Raw genomic sequence first — 10,000 nt, 5'->3', positions numbered from 1 at the left:
GCGGCGGGACCCACCACCAACTTCTCCTCCGACCGTCATCGTCGCCGTTATCGGAATTAACCAGCGGGCTCACCTAGCCACTACTACGGCGACGATGGGGGCACCAAACGCCGGTTGGGACGAGTGGTGCCTTCCCTCCCGCAGCACGGGAGGCGATCGGGGTTAGTAGAAGAGGAGTGGGCCTCGCGGCGGGACCCACCACCAACTTCTCCTCCGACCGTCATCGTCGCCGTTATCGGAATTAACCAGCGGGCTCACCTAGCCACTACTACGGCGACGATGGAGGCACCAAACGCCGGGGACGAGTGGTGCCTTCCCTCCCGCAGCACGGGAGGCGATCGGGGTTAGTAGAAGAGGAGTGGGCCTCGCGGCGGGACCCACCACCAACTTCTCCTCCGACCGTCATCGTCGCCGTTATCGGAATTAACCAGCGGGCTCACCTAGCCACTACTACGGCGACGACGGAGGCACCAAACGCCGTGGTTTCCCGTGGGCGTGGTGTGTAAGTAAGAACAGTTGGTCTACCCCACGCTCCGGCACGGAGCGCGGGGAGAAGAAGCGGAAAAAGAAAGGTTTCCCTCTCTCTTTCCTTTTTTTTTTTTTTTTTGGGCGGGCAGGGCACCACCTTTTGCCCCGCCAACAGGTCAACGGCTCGCTGCTTGAGCGAACCGCGACCACCCATTATTTGTATTAGCTCTATTTTGAGTGTGTGGTTCGCCTTCAAAACCAACAACACGTTAATGATCCTTCCGCAGGTTCACCTACGGAAACCTTGTTACGACTTTTACTTCCTCTAAATGATCAAGTTTGGACATCTTTCCGTCAGCTCGAGGCGCCGAAAGAGCCCAGCGGCGGCAGCAGAACTGACCGCGACGCAGGCCCGGCATCCAAGAGCGCCAGTCCGAAGGCCTCACTAAATCATTCAATCGGTAGTAGCGACGGGCGGTGTGTACAAAGGGCAGGGACGTAATCAACGCAAGCTCATGACTTGCGCTTACTGGGAATTCCTCGTTCATGGGAGACAATTGCAAACCCCAATCCCTATCATGAAAGGATTTCAACGGGTTACCCGCTCCTCTCGGAGGGGGAGGACACGTTGATCCCTTCAGTGTAGCGCGCGTGCGGCCCAGAACATCTAAGGGCATCACAGACCTGTTATTGCTCAATCTCGTGCGGCTAGAATTGCCGCTTATCCCTCTAAGAAGAAGCTGCGAACTGGACACCAATTGCTGGAGATCCGTCGACTAGTTAGTAGGCCAGAGTCTCGTTCGTTATCGGAATTAACCAGACAAATCGCTCCACCAACTAAGAACGGCCATGCACCACCACCCACCGAATCGAGAAAGAGCTCTCAATCTGTCAATCCTTCCGGTGTCTGGGCCTGGTGAGGTTCCCCGTGTTGAGTCAAATTAAGCCGCAGGCTCCACTCCTGGTGGTGCCCTTCCGTCAATTCCTTTAAGTTTCAGCTTTGCAACCATACTTCCCCCGGAACCCAAAGACTTTGGTTTCCCGGAAGCTGCCCGCCGGGTCATGGGAATAACACCGGCGGATCGCTGGTCAGCATCGTTTATGGTTAGAACTAGGGCGGTATCTGATCGCCTTCGAACCTCTAACTTTCGTTCTTGATTAATGAAAACATCCTTGGCAAATGCTTTCGCAGTAGTTCGTCTTGCGACGGTCCAAGAATTTCACCTCTAGCGTCGCAATACGAATGCCCCCGCCTGTTCCTATTAGTCATTACCTCGGGTTCAGAAAACCGACAAAATAGAACCGAGGTCCTATTCCATTATTCCATGCATAGGCATTCAGGCCATCAGTGTAGCCTGCTTTGAGCACTCTAATTTTTTCAAAGTAAACTCTGCCGGCCACGCGGGACACCCGGTGAAGAGCACCCCGTGCGAGCCAGCGGGCTGTGTTACGGCTGTTCGGAGCGTGACAGTGTGCACCGGGCGGTGAACCGTCAGTCCAGAACTGAAATCCAACTACGAGCTTTTTAACCGCAACAACTTTAATATACGCTATTGGAGCTGGAATTACCGCGGCTGCTGGCACCAGACTTGCCCTCCAATGGGTCCTCGTTAAAGGATTTAAAGTGTACTCATTCCGATTGCGAGGCCTCGGATGAGTCTCGCATCGTTATTTTTCGTCACTACCTCCCCGTGCCGGGAGTGGGTAATTTGCGTGCCTGCTGCCTTCCTTAGATGTGGTAGCCGTTTCTCAGGCTCCCTCTCCGGAATCGAACCCTGATTCCCCGTTACCCGTTATAGCCATTGTAGGCGCATAGCCTACAATCGAAAGCTGATAAGGCAGACACTTGAAAGAGGCGGCGCCGGCACTGGAGGCCGTGCGCTCAGCCACAAGTTATTCAGATTCAACACGGTGGGGTTGGCGGACCGAGGCCCGACCGGTTTTGAACTAATAAAAGCGCTCTTCCCTTGCGGTCAGAGACGTGATGCATGTATTAGCTCTAGAATTACCACAGTTATCCAAGTAAGTGTGGGCTACAGATCCAATGAATCATAGCTGATTTAATGAGCCATTCGCGGTTTCACCTTAATTGGGCTTGTACTTAGACATGCATGGCTTAATCTTTGAGACAAGCATATGACTACTGGCAGGATCAACCAGGTAGTTTTGTTTATGGGTTTTGCTTTCTTTGGCCTTAGGTTAGGAAGAACGCCACCATCGTTCTCCTTTCTCTCTCTCTCTCACTCACTCACTTTGTTTGTCTGACACCTCTTGCATTTTGGTTTGGTTTGGTTTTTTTGCCTTGGTTCGTGTTTGTTTGCTGGGCCGCCGCCATCATCACGATGACGGCCCCCTCTGACAATCTGTCAATCCCCTCATCATGATTATTCAATTTTGGTTTTTGCGCGCTCATCCAGAGAGCAGCAGCCCCTTCATCCATTGTGCACTGGAAATCGGTTGCTGCCTGCTACCACTACCCATCACGGCTCCTCCCTTCCTCTTCCCATCGGCTGCCGCAGACACAAGGGTAAGTTCACTTAAGCATCACTTAAGCCACGGCCCGTCAAGAGCCGCAGCAGCCCTGCGCTGACGACAGCCCGGACCTCGAGGCGCGCACAGTCGGAGCAGTGTGGAAACAACCAACAGTACCCATCGTCGGCGCCGCTCCTCGAGGCGGGGAATACTAATAACAGGAGGAAGAGGAGCCCTTGCTGGCCACAGACCAGGTGGTGGGGGTTGTCGCGCACGTCCCAACGGCCGCCGCAGACGCAAGGGTAAGTTCACTTAAGCATCACTTAAGCTACGGCCCGTCAAGAGCCGCAGCAGCCCTGCGCTGACGACAGCCCGACCTCGGGGCACGCACGGTCGAGGCAGTATGGACACGCCAACACTACCCACGGTCGGCGACCTTCCCCGAGGCGGGGACAAAAACAAGGAGGTGCACGTCCCAACGGCCGCCGCAGACGCAAGGGTAAGTTCACTTAAGCATCACTTAAGCTACGGCCCGTCAAGAGCCGCAGCAGCCCTGCGCTGACGACAGCCCGACCTCGGGGCACGCACGGTCGAGGCAGTATGGACACACCAACACTACCCACGGTCGGCGACCTTCCCCGAGGCGGGGACTACAACAACCACGCACACACACACACAGTCCGGCAACACCGAGGCCAGAAGACAACGAGGCCAAGCACGAACGCCGTCGTGACGAGGCAACGAGGTCTCTCTCTCTCCCAACGGCCGCCGCAGACGCAAGGGTAAGTTCACTTAAGCATCACTTAAGCCACGGCCCGTCAAGAGCCGCAGCAGCCCTGCGCTGACGACAGCCCGACCTCGGGGCACGCACGGTCGAGGCAGTATGGACACACCAACACTACCCACGGTCGGCGAAGCTCCCCGAGGCGGGGAACAACAGACACGAGTAGTATAGTAGCAGCGGAGCCGCCGTCGTAGCCTTGACGACGACGGCTGCTGCGAGATTACCCAGAAACAACATGACTCGGTGGAAGGTGGCTTGAAGCCACCCCCACCAGCCAGCCGTAGCCTAGACGGCATGCTGCTGCTGCTCCTTTCCACTTTCAATTCCATTGCCATGACTTTCTGACACTCAAAAGTGTAGTAAGAGAGCCACCAGGAAATCGCGAAGCGTCGGACCCCAAAGGTCTGTCGACGCCGCGTCCCTTCTCAACTTAAAAAAAAAATAAAGGAGGTCATCTCTCCTTTGTGGATACTTGCTGCGCCCTCCCGCAGCGAAGCATCGTTAGAGCTGTTTTTGATTTTTTTTTTTTTTTTTCTGGCAGGGTACCAGGTAAGGTAACACATTGAACACCACTGGCTTGCTTGCTTGCTCGTTTCTTTCTCTCTCTCTGTCTGTCTCTCTCTCTCTCTCTCTCTTCCGTGTGCCCCTTCCACGGAGACGAGCTCGCAGCAAAGCACCATTTTAAATCCTTCATTGTGAAGTTCATTCACTACTCATTTGTTGGTACTTGCTGCGCCCAGCTCTTGCTCGTCGTCTCTTATTTTTTATTCATACAAGTCATTTTATCTTCCGTGTGCCCCTTCCACGGAGACGAGCTCGCAGCAAAGCACCATTTTAAATCCTTCATTGTGAAGTTCATTCACTACTCATTTGTTGGTACTTGCTGCGCCCAGCTCTTGCTCGTCGTCTCTTATTTTTTATTCATACAAGTAAGTCATTTTATCTTCCGTGTGCCCCTTCCACGGAGACGAGCCGCAGCAGAAACAAGCCAGGCATATCGCCGTGTTCCTCCTTGGCACCAGGCAATAACTCTCATTGCACACAGTCATTGCCCCGCAGGCTGCTGCTACTACCACGTGCTGCTGCTGCCCTCAAGCTTGTCCCGCCCCTTAACAAGCGGCAGCAGCAGCAGCTGCAGCAAAGCGTCATAGCCCGCTAAAAAAACAGCGTGAGGTGCTTCGTTCCAACCGACCGCTCGATAGAAGCTGCGTCAGTTCAGGAACCAGGGTGACCGTCCCTCCACGGTACAACCCTCGAGATGATCAATCGCACGGGGAGTGGAGTAACCATCACCAAACAAGAGGGGTCGCTGCATTCAAGGCAAACTCGCTTTGGCACACACACAAACCTCACACACCGTGTGCGCCGCCACGAGGAGCCGCAGCTAATGCCGTGACGCTTCTCATCCAAAGGAGAGGAGACGAGAGGAGACGAGGACCTCTCGGACAGTTGACGCCAGGAGGAGGGGGACGCGCACCGCGCCTAGCAGAGGTGATTCACGTGCGTCATGGTACGCGAGTGCAACCCAGCAACCTCCATAGCGTAACAACTGTTGGGGTGGTTCTCAGAGCGGCTTGCCGCCGCCGCAGCTGTTGCGAGCACGACACGCATTAAGAAGCCCACCTCGTCTAGGCACTTAACGGTGTCAAATCCATAATCCATTCATACATATATAGTAAGGGTGCGTCACGTTAACCCCCCACCCGAATCATCCCGTCGGGGTTAACGTGGAAAGCGCACGCCCAGGCTCGCAACAGCGCGAACAAGAGTGGCATGGGACTCTTGTTGATATCATTAGGAGCTGAGGACCGGCACCGCGCCTAGCAGCGTCGAAACGCATACGTCATGGGACACGTGTGCCGTCCGGCAACCTCCAAAGCGGGCCCTCAGAGGAGCAGAGGACCGGCACCGCGCCTAGCAGCGTCGAAACGCATACGTCATGGGACACGTGTGCCGTCCGGCAACCTCTCAAGCGGGCCCTCAGAGGAGCAGAGGACCGGCACCGCGCCTAGCAGCGTCGAAACGCATACGTCATGGGACACGTGTGCCGTCCGGCAACCTCCAAAGCGGGCTCTCAGAGGAGCAGAGGACCGGCACCGCGCCTAGCAGCGTCGAAACGCATACGTCATGGGACACGTGTACCGTCCGGCAACCTCTCAAGCGGGCCCTCAGAGGAGCAGAGGACCGGCACCGCGCCTAGCAGCGTCGAAACGCATACGTCATGGGACACGTGTACCGTCCGGCAACCTCTCAAGCGGGCCCTCAGAGGAGCAAAGGACCGGCACCGCGCCTAGCAGCGTCGAAACGCATACGTCATGGGACACGTGTGCCGCCCGGCAACCTCCAAAGCGGGTGGTTTTCCTTCATTGCCTCACCAATGAATCAATGAATGAACCTCGATAGACACCTCCATGACCTCGTCAAGCCTCTGGAGGTGTTAAACGTGCGCCTCCGAACCTCACCCCCACCCAAGGATCGTCTCATCTCAACAGGGTTAAGGCGGAGATAGCGCGCACGCCGAGGAGCTTCATCAGCCCGTCAAGGTAGTAGGTCGGGTGGCCTGAGACCCGACCTCCTTACTATATTTGCAAACGGGACCTCGGTGCAGGTTGCTTCCGAAACCTGGTGCGACATTGACGGAATCAGGGGGTCCTGGGTTACCTCCCAGCGCGGGAGCACCTTGACGCCGTAGACCACTTTGGCCCTGAACTTCCACTTTTCACGACTTTTCCCCGGATTTCGTGGCACCGCAGCCCCTACCCTTTTAACGGCGCCAAGGCCCTCCCAGCAGGTTTCCCCGACCAGCCGCCCCAGGCGCGCTACATCAACGGCGTCAACCCTCCCACAGCAGAGAAGCGCGCGGGACACCGAAGCACCCCCACGGACATGCCGCCACGTCTCAACGGGGTCAAGCCCCTGCCGGCGGGGAACCTTGCCTGGGGGAGCGGAGCGGACCAACAAACCGACCACGTGTCAAGGGCGTGAGGCCCCGCCAGAAGGGAAATCACGTCTCGCGAGCGGAGGGAGAGCGCGGGACCCCACGGCGCGTTAACACAACCACGGCACTTCCACCCCAGCTGGAGGAGGCGGGGGAGCGGAGCGGAGCAACAAACCGACCACGTGTCAAGGGCGTGAGGCCCCGCCAGAAGGGGAATCACGTCTCGCGAGCGGAGGGAGAGCGCAGGACCCCACGGAGCGTTAACACAACCACGGTACAAGGGCGGCGCGCCTCTCCCGGCAGGAGACGCTTCCACCCCAGCCGGGGGAGGCGGGGGAGCGGAGCGGAGCAGCACACCGACCACGTGTCAAGGGCGTGAGGCCCCGCCAGGAGGGGAATCACGTCTCGCGAGCGGAGGGAGAGCGCGGGACCCCACGGCGCGTTAAAACAACCACGGTACAAGGGCGGCGCGCCTCTCCCGGCAGGAGACGCTGCCACCCCTGCCGGGGGAGGCGGGGGAGCGGAGCGGAGCAGCACACCGACCACGTATCAAGGGCGTGAGGCCCCACCAGGAGGGGAATCACGTCTCGCGAGCGGAGGGAGAGCGTTGGACCCCACGGCGCGTTAAAACAACCACGGTACAAGGGCGGCGCGCCACTCCCGGCAGGAGACGCTTCCACCCCAGCGGGGGGAGGCAGGGGAGCGGAGCGGAGACACAAACCGACCACGTATCAAGGGCGTGAGGCCCCGCCAGAAGGGGAATCACGTCTCGCGAGCGGAGGGAGAGCGCAGGACCCCACGGAGCGTTAACACAACCACGGTACAAGGGCGGCGCGCCTCTCCCGGCAGGAGACGCTTCCACCCCAGCCGGGGGAGCGGAGCGGAGCAGCACACCGACCACGTGTCAAGGGCGTGAGGCCCCGCCAGGAGGGGAATCACGTCTCGCGAGCGGAGGGAGAGCGCGGGACACCACGGCGCGTTAAAGCAACCACGGTACAAGGGCGGCGCGCCTCTCCCGGCAGGAGACGCTTCCACCCCTGCCGGGGGAGGCGGGGGAGCGGAGCGGAGCAACAAACCGACCACGTATCAAGGGCGTGAGGCCCCGCCAGAAGGGGAATCACGTCTCGCCAGCGGAGGGAGAGCGTTGGACCCCACGGCGCGTTAAAACAACCACGGTACAAGGGCGGCGCGCCACTCCCGGCAGGAGACGCTTCCACCCCAGCAGGGGGAGGCAGGGGAGCGGAGCGGAGACACAAAACGACCACGTATCAAGGGCGTGAGGCCCCGCCAGAAGGGGAATCACGTCTCGCGAGCGGAGGGAGAGCGCAGGACCCCACGGAGCGTTAACACAACCACGGTACAAGGGCGGCGCGCCTCTCCCGGCAGGAGACGCTTCCACCCCAGCCGGGGGAGGCGGGGGAGCGGAGCGGAGCAGCACACCGACCACGTGTCAAGGGCGTGAGGCCCCGCCAGGAGGGGAATCACGTCTCGCGAGCGGAGGGAGAGCGCGGGACACCACGGCGCGTTAAAGCAACCACGGTACAAGGGCGGCGCGCCTCTCCCGGCAGGAGACGCTTCCACCCCTGCCGGGGGAGGCGGGGGAGCGGAGCGGAGCAACAAACCGACCACGTATCAAGGGCGTGAGGCCCCGCCAGAAGGGGAATCACGTCTCGCCAGCGGAGGGAGAGCGCGGGACCCCACGGCGCGTTAACACAACCGAGGAACAAGGGCGTCGCGCCTCTCCCGGCAGGAGACGCTTCCACCCCAGCCGGGTGAGGCGGGGGAGCGGAGCGGAGAAACAAACCGACCACGTATCAAGGGCGTGAGGCCCCACCAGGAGGGGAATCACGTCTCGCGAGCGGAGGGAGAGCGTTGGACCCCACGGCGCGTTAAAACAACCACGGTACAAGGGCGGCGCGCCACTCCCGGCAGGAGACGCTTCCACCCCAGCAGGGGGAGGCAGGGGAGCGGAGCGGAGACACAAACCGACCACGTATCAAGGGCGTGAGGCCCCGCCAGAAGGGGAATCACGTCTCGCGAGCGGAGGGAGAGCGCAGGACCCCACGGAGCGTTAACACAACCACGGTACAAGGGCGGCGCGCCTCTCCCGGCAGGAGACGCTTCCACCCCAGCCGGGGGAGGCGGGGGAGCGGAGCGGAGCAGCACACCGACCACGTGTCAAGGGCGTGAGGCCCCGCCAGGAGGGGAATCACGTCTCGCGAGCGGAGGGAGAGCGCGGGACGAGACGACAACCGGATGATTTCACCAAGTGACAAGTCTCTTGATGTAAGGGAGCACTTTCGACGCCACGGATGTGATTTATTCACGACAGCAGGCTTTCGTTAGGTACTAACAAGTTTTTTCATTTCACTTAGGTAGAGTGAAACCAGAGTTTCATTTACCGATCAAGGCCGGGTAGACATAGATAGGACAGTGAATTTACTTTAAGCCCACGCTATATATATAACTTACGTGACACAGGACCGTTTTCCGTGTACGTAATGGGTAAACATTTCAGTGTTCTGTGTCGTAGTAACTTCCACTGGAGAGTTACTACGGTGTCTTTGGAGAGAGCAGCAACAATGATGATGATAATAATAATAATAATAATAATAATGTCAAGGCTTAATTATTGACAGAGGATTTCGCCATCGGGGTGCGTGACGAAACCTCCAGCCTTGTTAGGGAGAAGTCTTCTTAGCGGATTGCAGTGAGAATGCTGCTCTGCCGCCCACAACACCCTGACCGTAGCCTCGCTTCACTGGCCGATCGACCAAGAGCGGAACCATATGTCCGGACCTGCCGTTCCTCCCGTACTGAGCAGGAGGACTGCTGCATCACAGGGAATTTCCTTTAAGCCCACGTTATATATATATATATATATATATATATATATATAACTCACGTGACACAGGACCGTTTTCCGTGTACCTAATGGGTAAAAATTTCAGTGTTCTGTTTCGTTGTGGCGTAGTAACTTCCACTGGAGAGTTACTACGGCCTCTTTGGAGAGAGCAGCAACAATGATGATGATGATAATAATAATAATAATAATGTCAAGGCTTAATGATTGACAGAGGATTTCGCCATCGGGGTGCGTGACGAAACCTCCAGCCTTGTTAGGGAGAAGTCTTAGCGGATCGCAGTGAGGATGCTGCTCTGCCGCCCACAACACCCTGACCGGTACGTAAGTCGTCTGCGAACGATTCGGTACGGCACATCAGCATCTGGGTGTTCTCTACTAGGGAGGGGAGTGCCCGAGCCTGTTTGTCGAGACGCTCCCGAGTTCCCTCTGCACGGGTCCATATTCTGGCTCCGCCCGCGGAGGAGCGGAGAAC

General features: G+C 58.2%; 1 non-coding gene across 1 annotated transcript; it reads right to left on the bottom strand.

The window, feature by feature from the left end:
- Nucleotides 1–738: 738 nt before the first annotated feature.
- Nucleotides 739–2,631, bottom strand: LOC135091154 (small subunit ribosomal RNA). The gene has a single exon (XR_010262403.1). It is a non-coding gene; the product is annotated as a small subunit ribosomal RNA (ribosomal RNA).
- Between the last annotated feature and the right edge of the window lie 7,369 nt (nt 2,632–10,000).

The sequence above is a fragment of the Scylla paramamosain genome, chromosome 36 (genome assembly GCF_035594125.1).
Source record: "Scylla paramamosain isolate STU-SP2022 chromosome 36, ASM3559412v1, whole genome shotgun sequence".
Classification (NCBI taxonomy): domain Eukaryota; kingdom Metazoa; phylum Arthropoda; class Malacostraca; order Decapoda; family Portunidae; genus Scylla; species Scylla paramamosain.
This window is presented reverse-complemented; position numbering and strand designations above follow the sequence as displayed.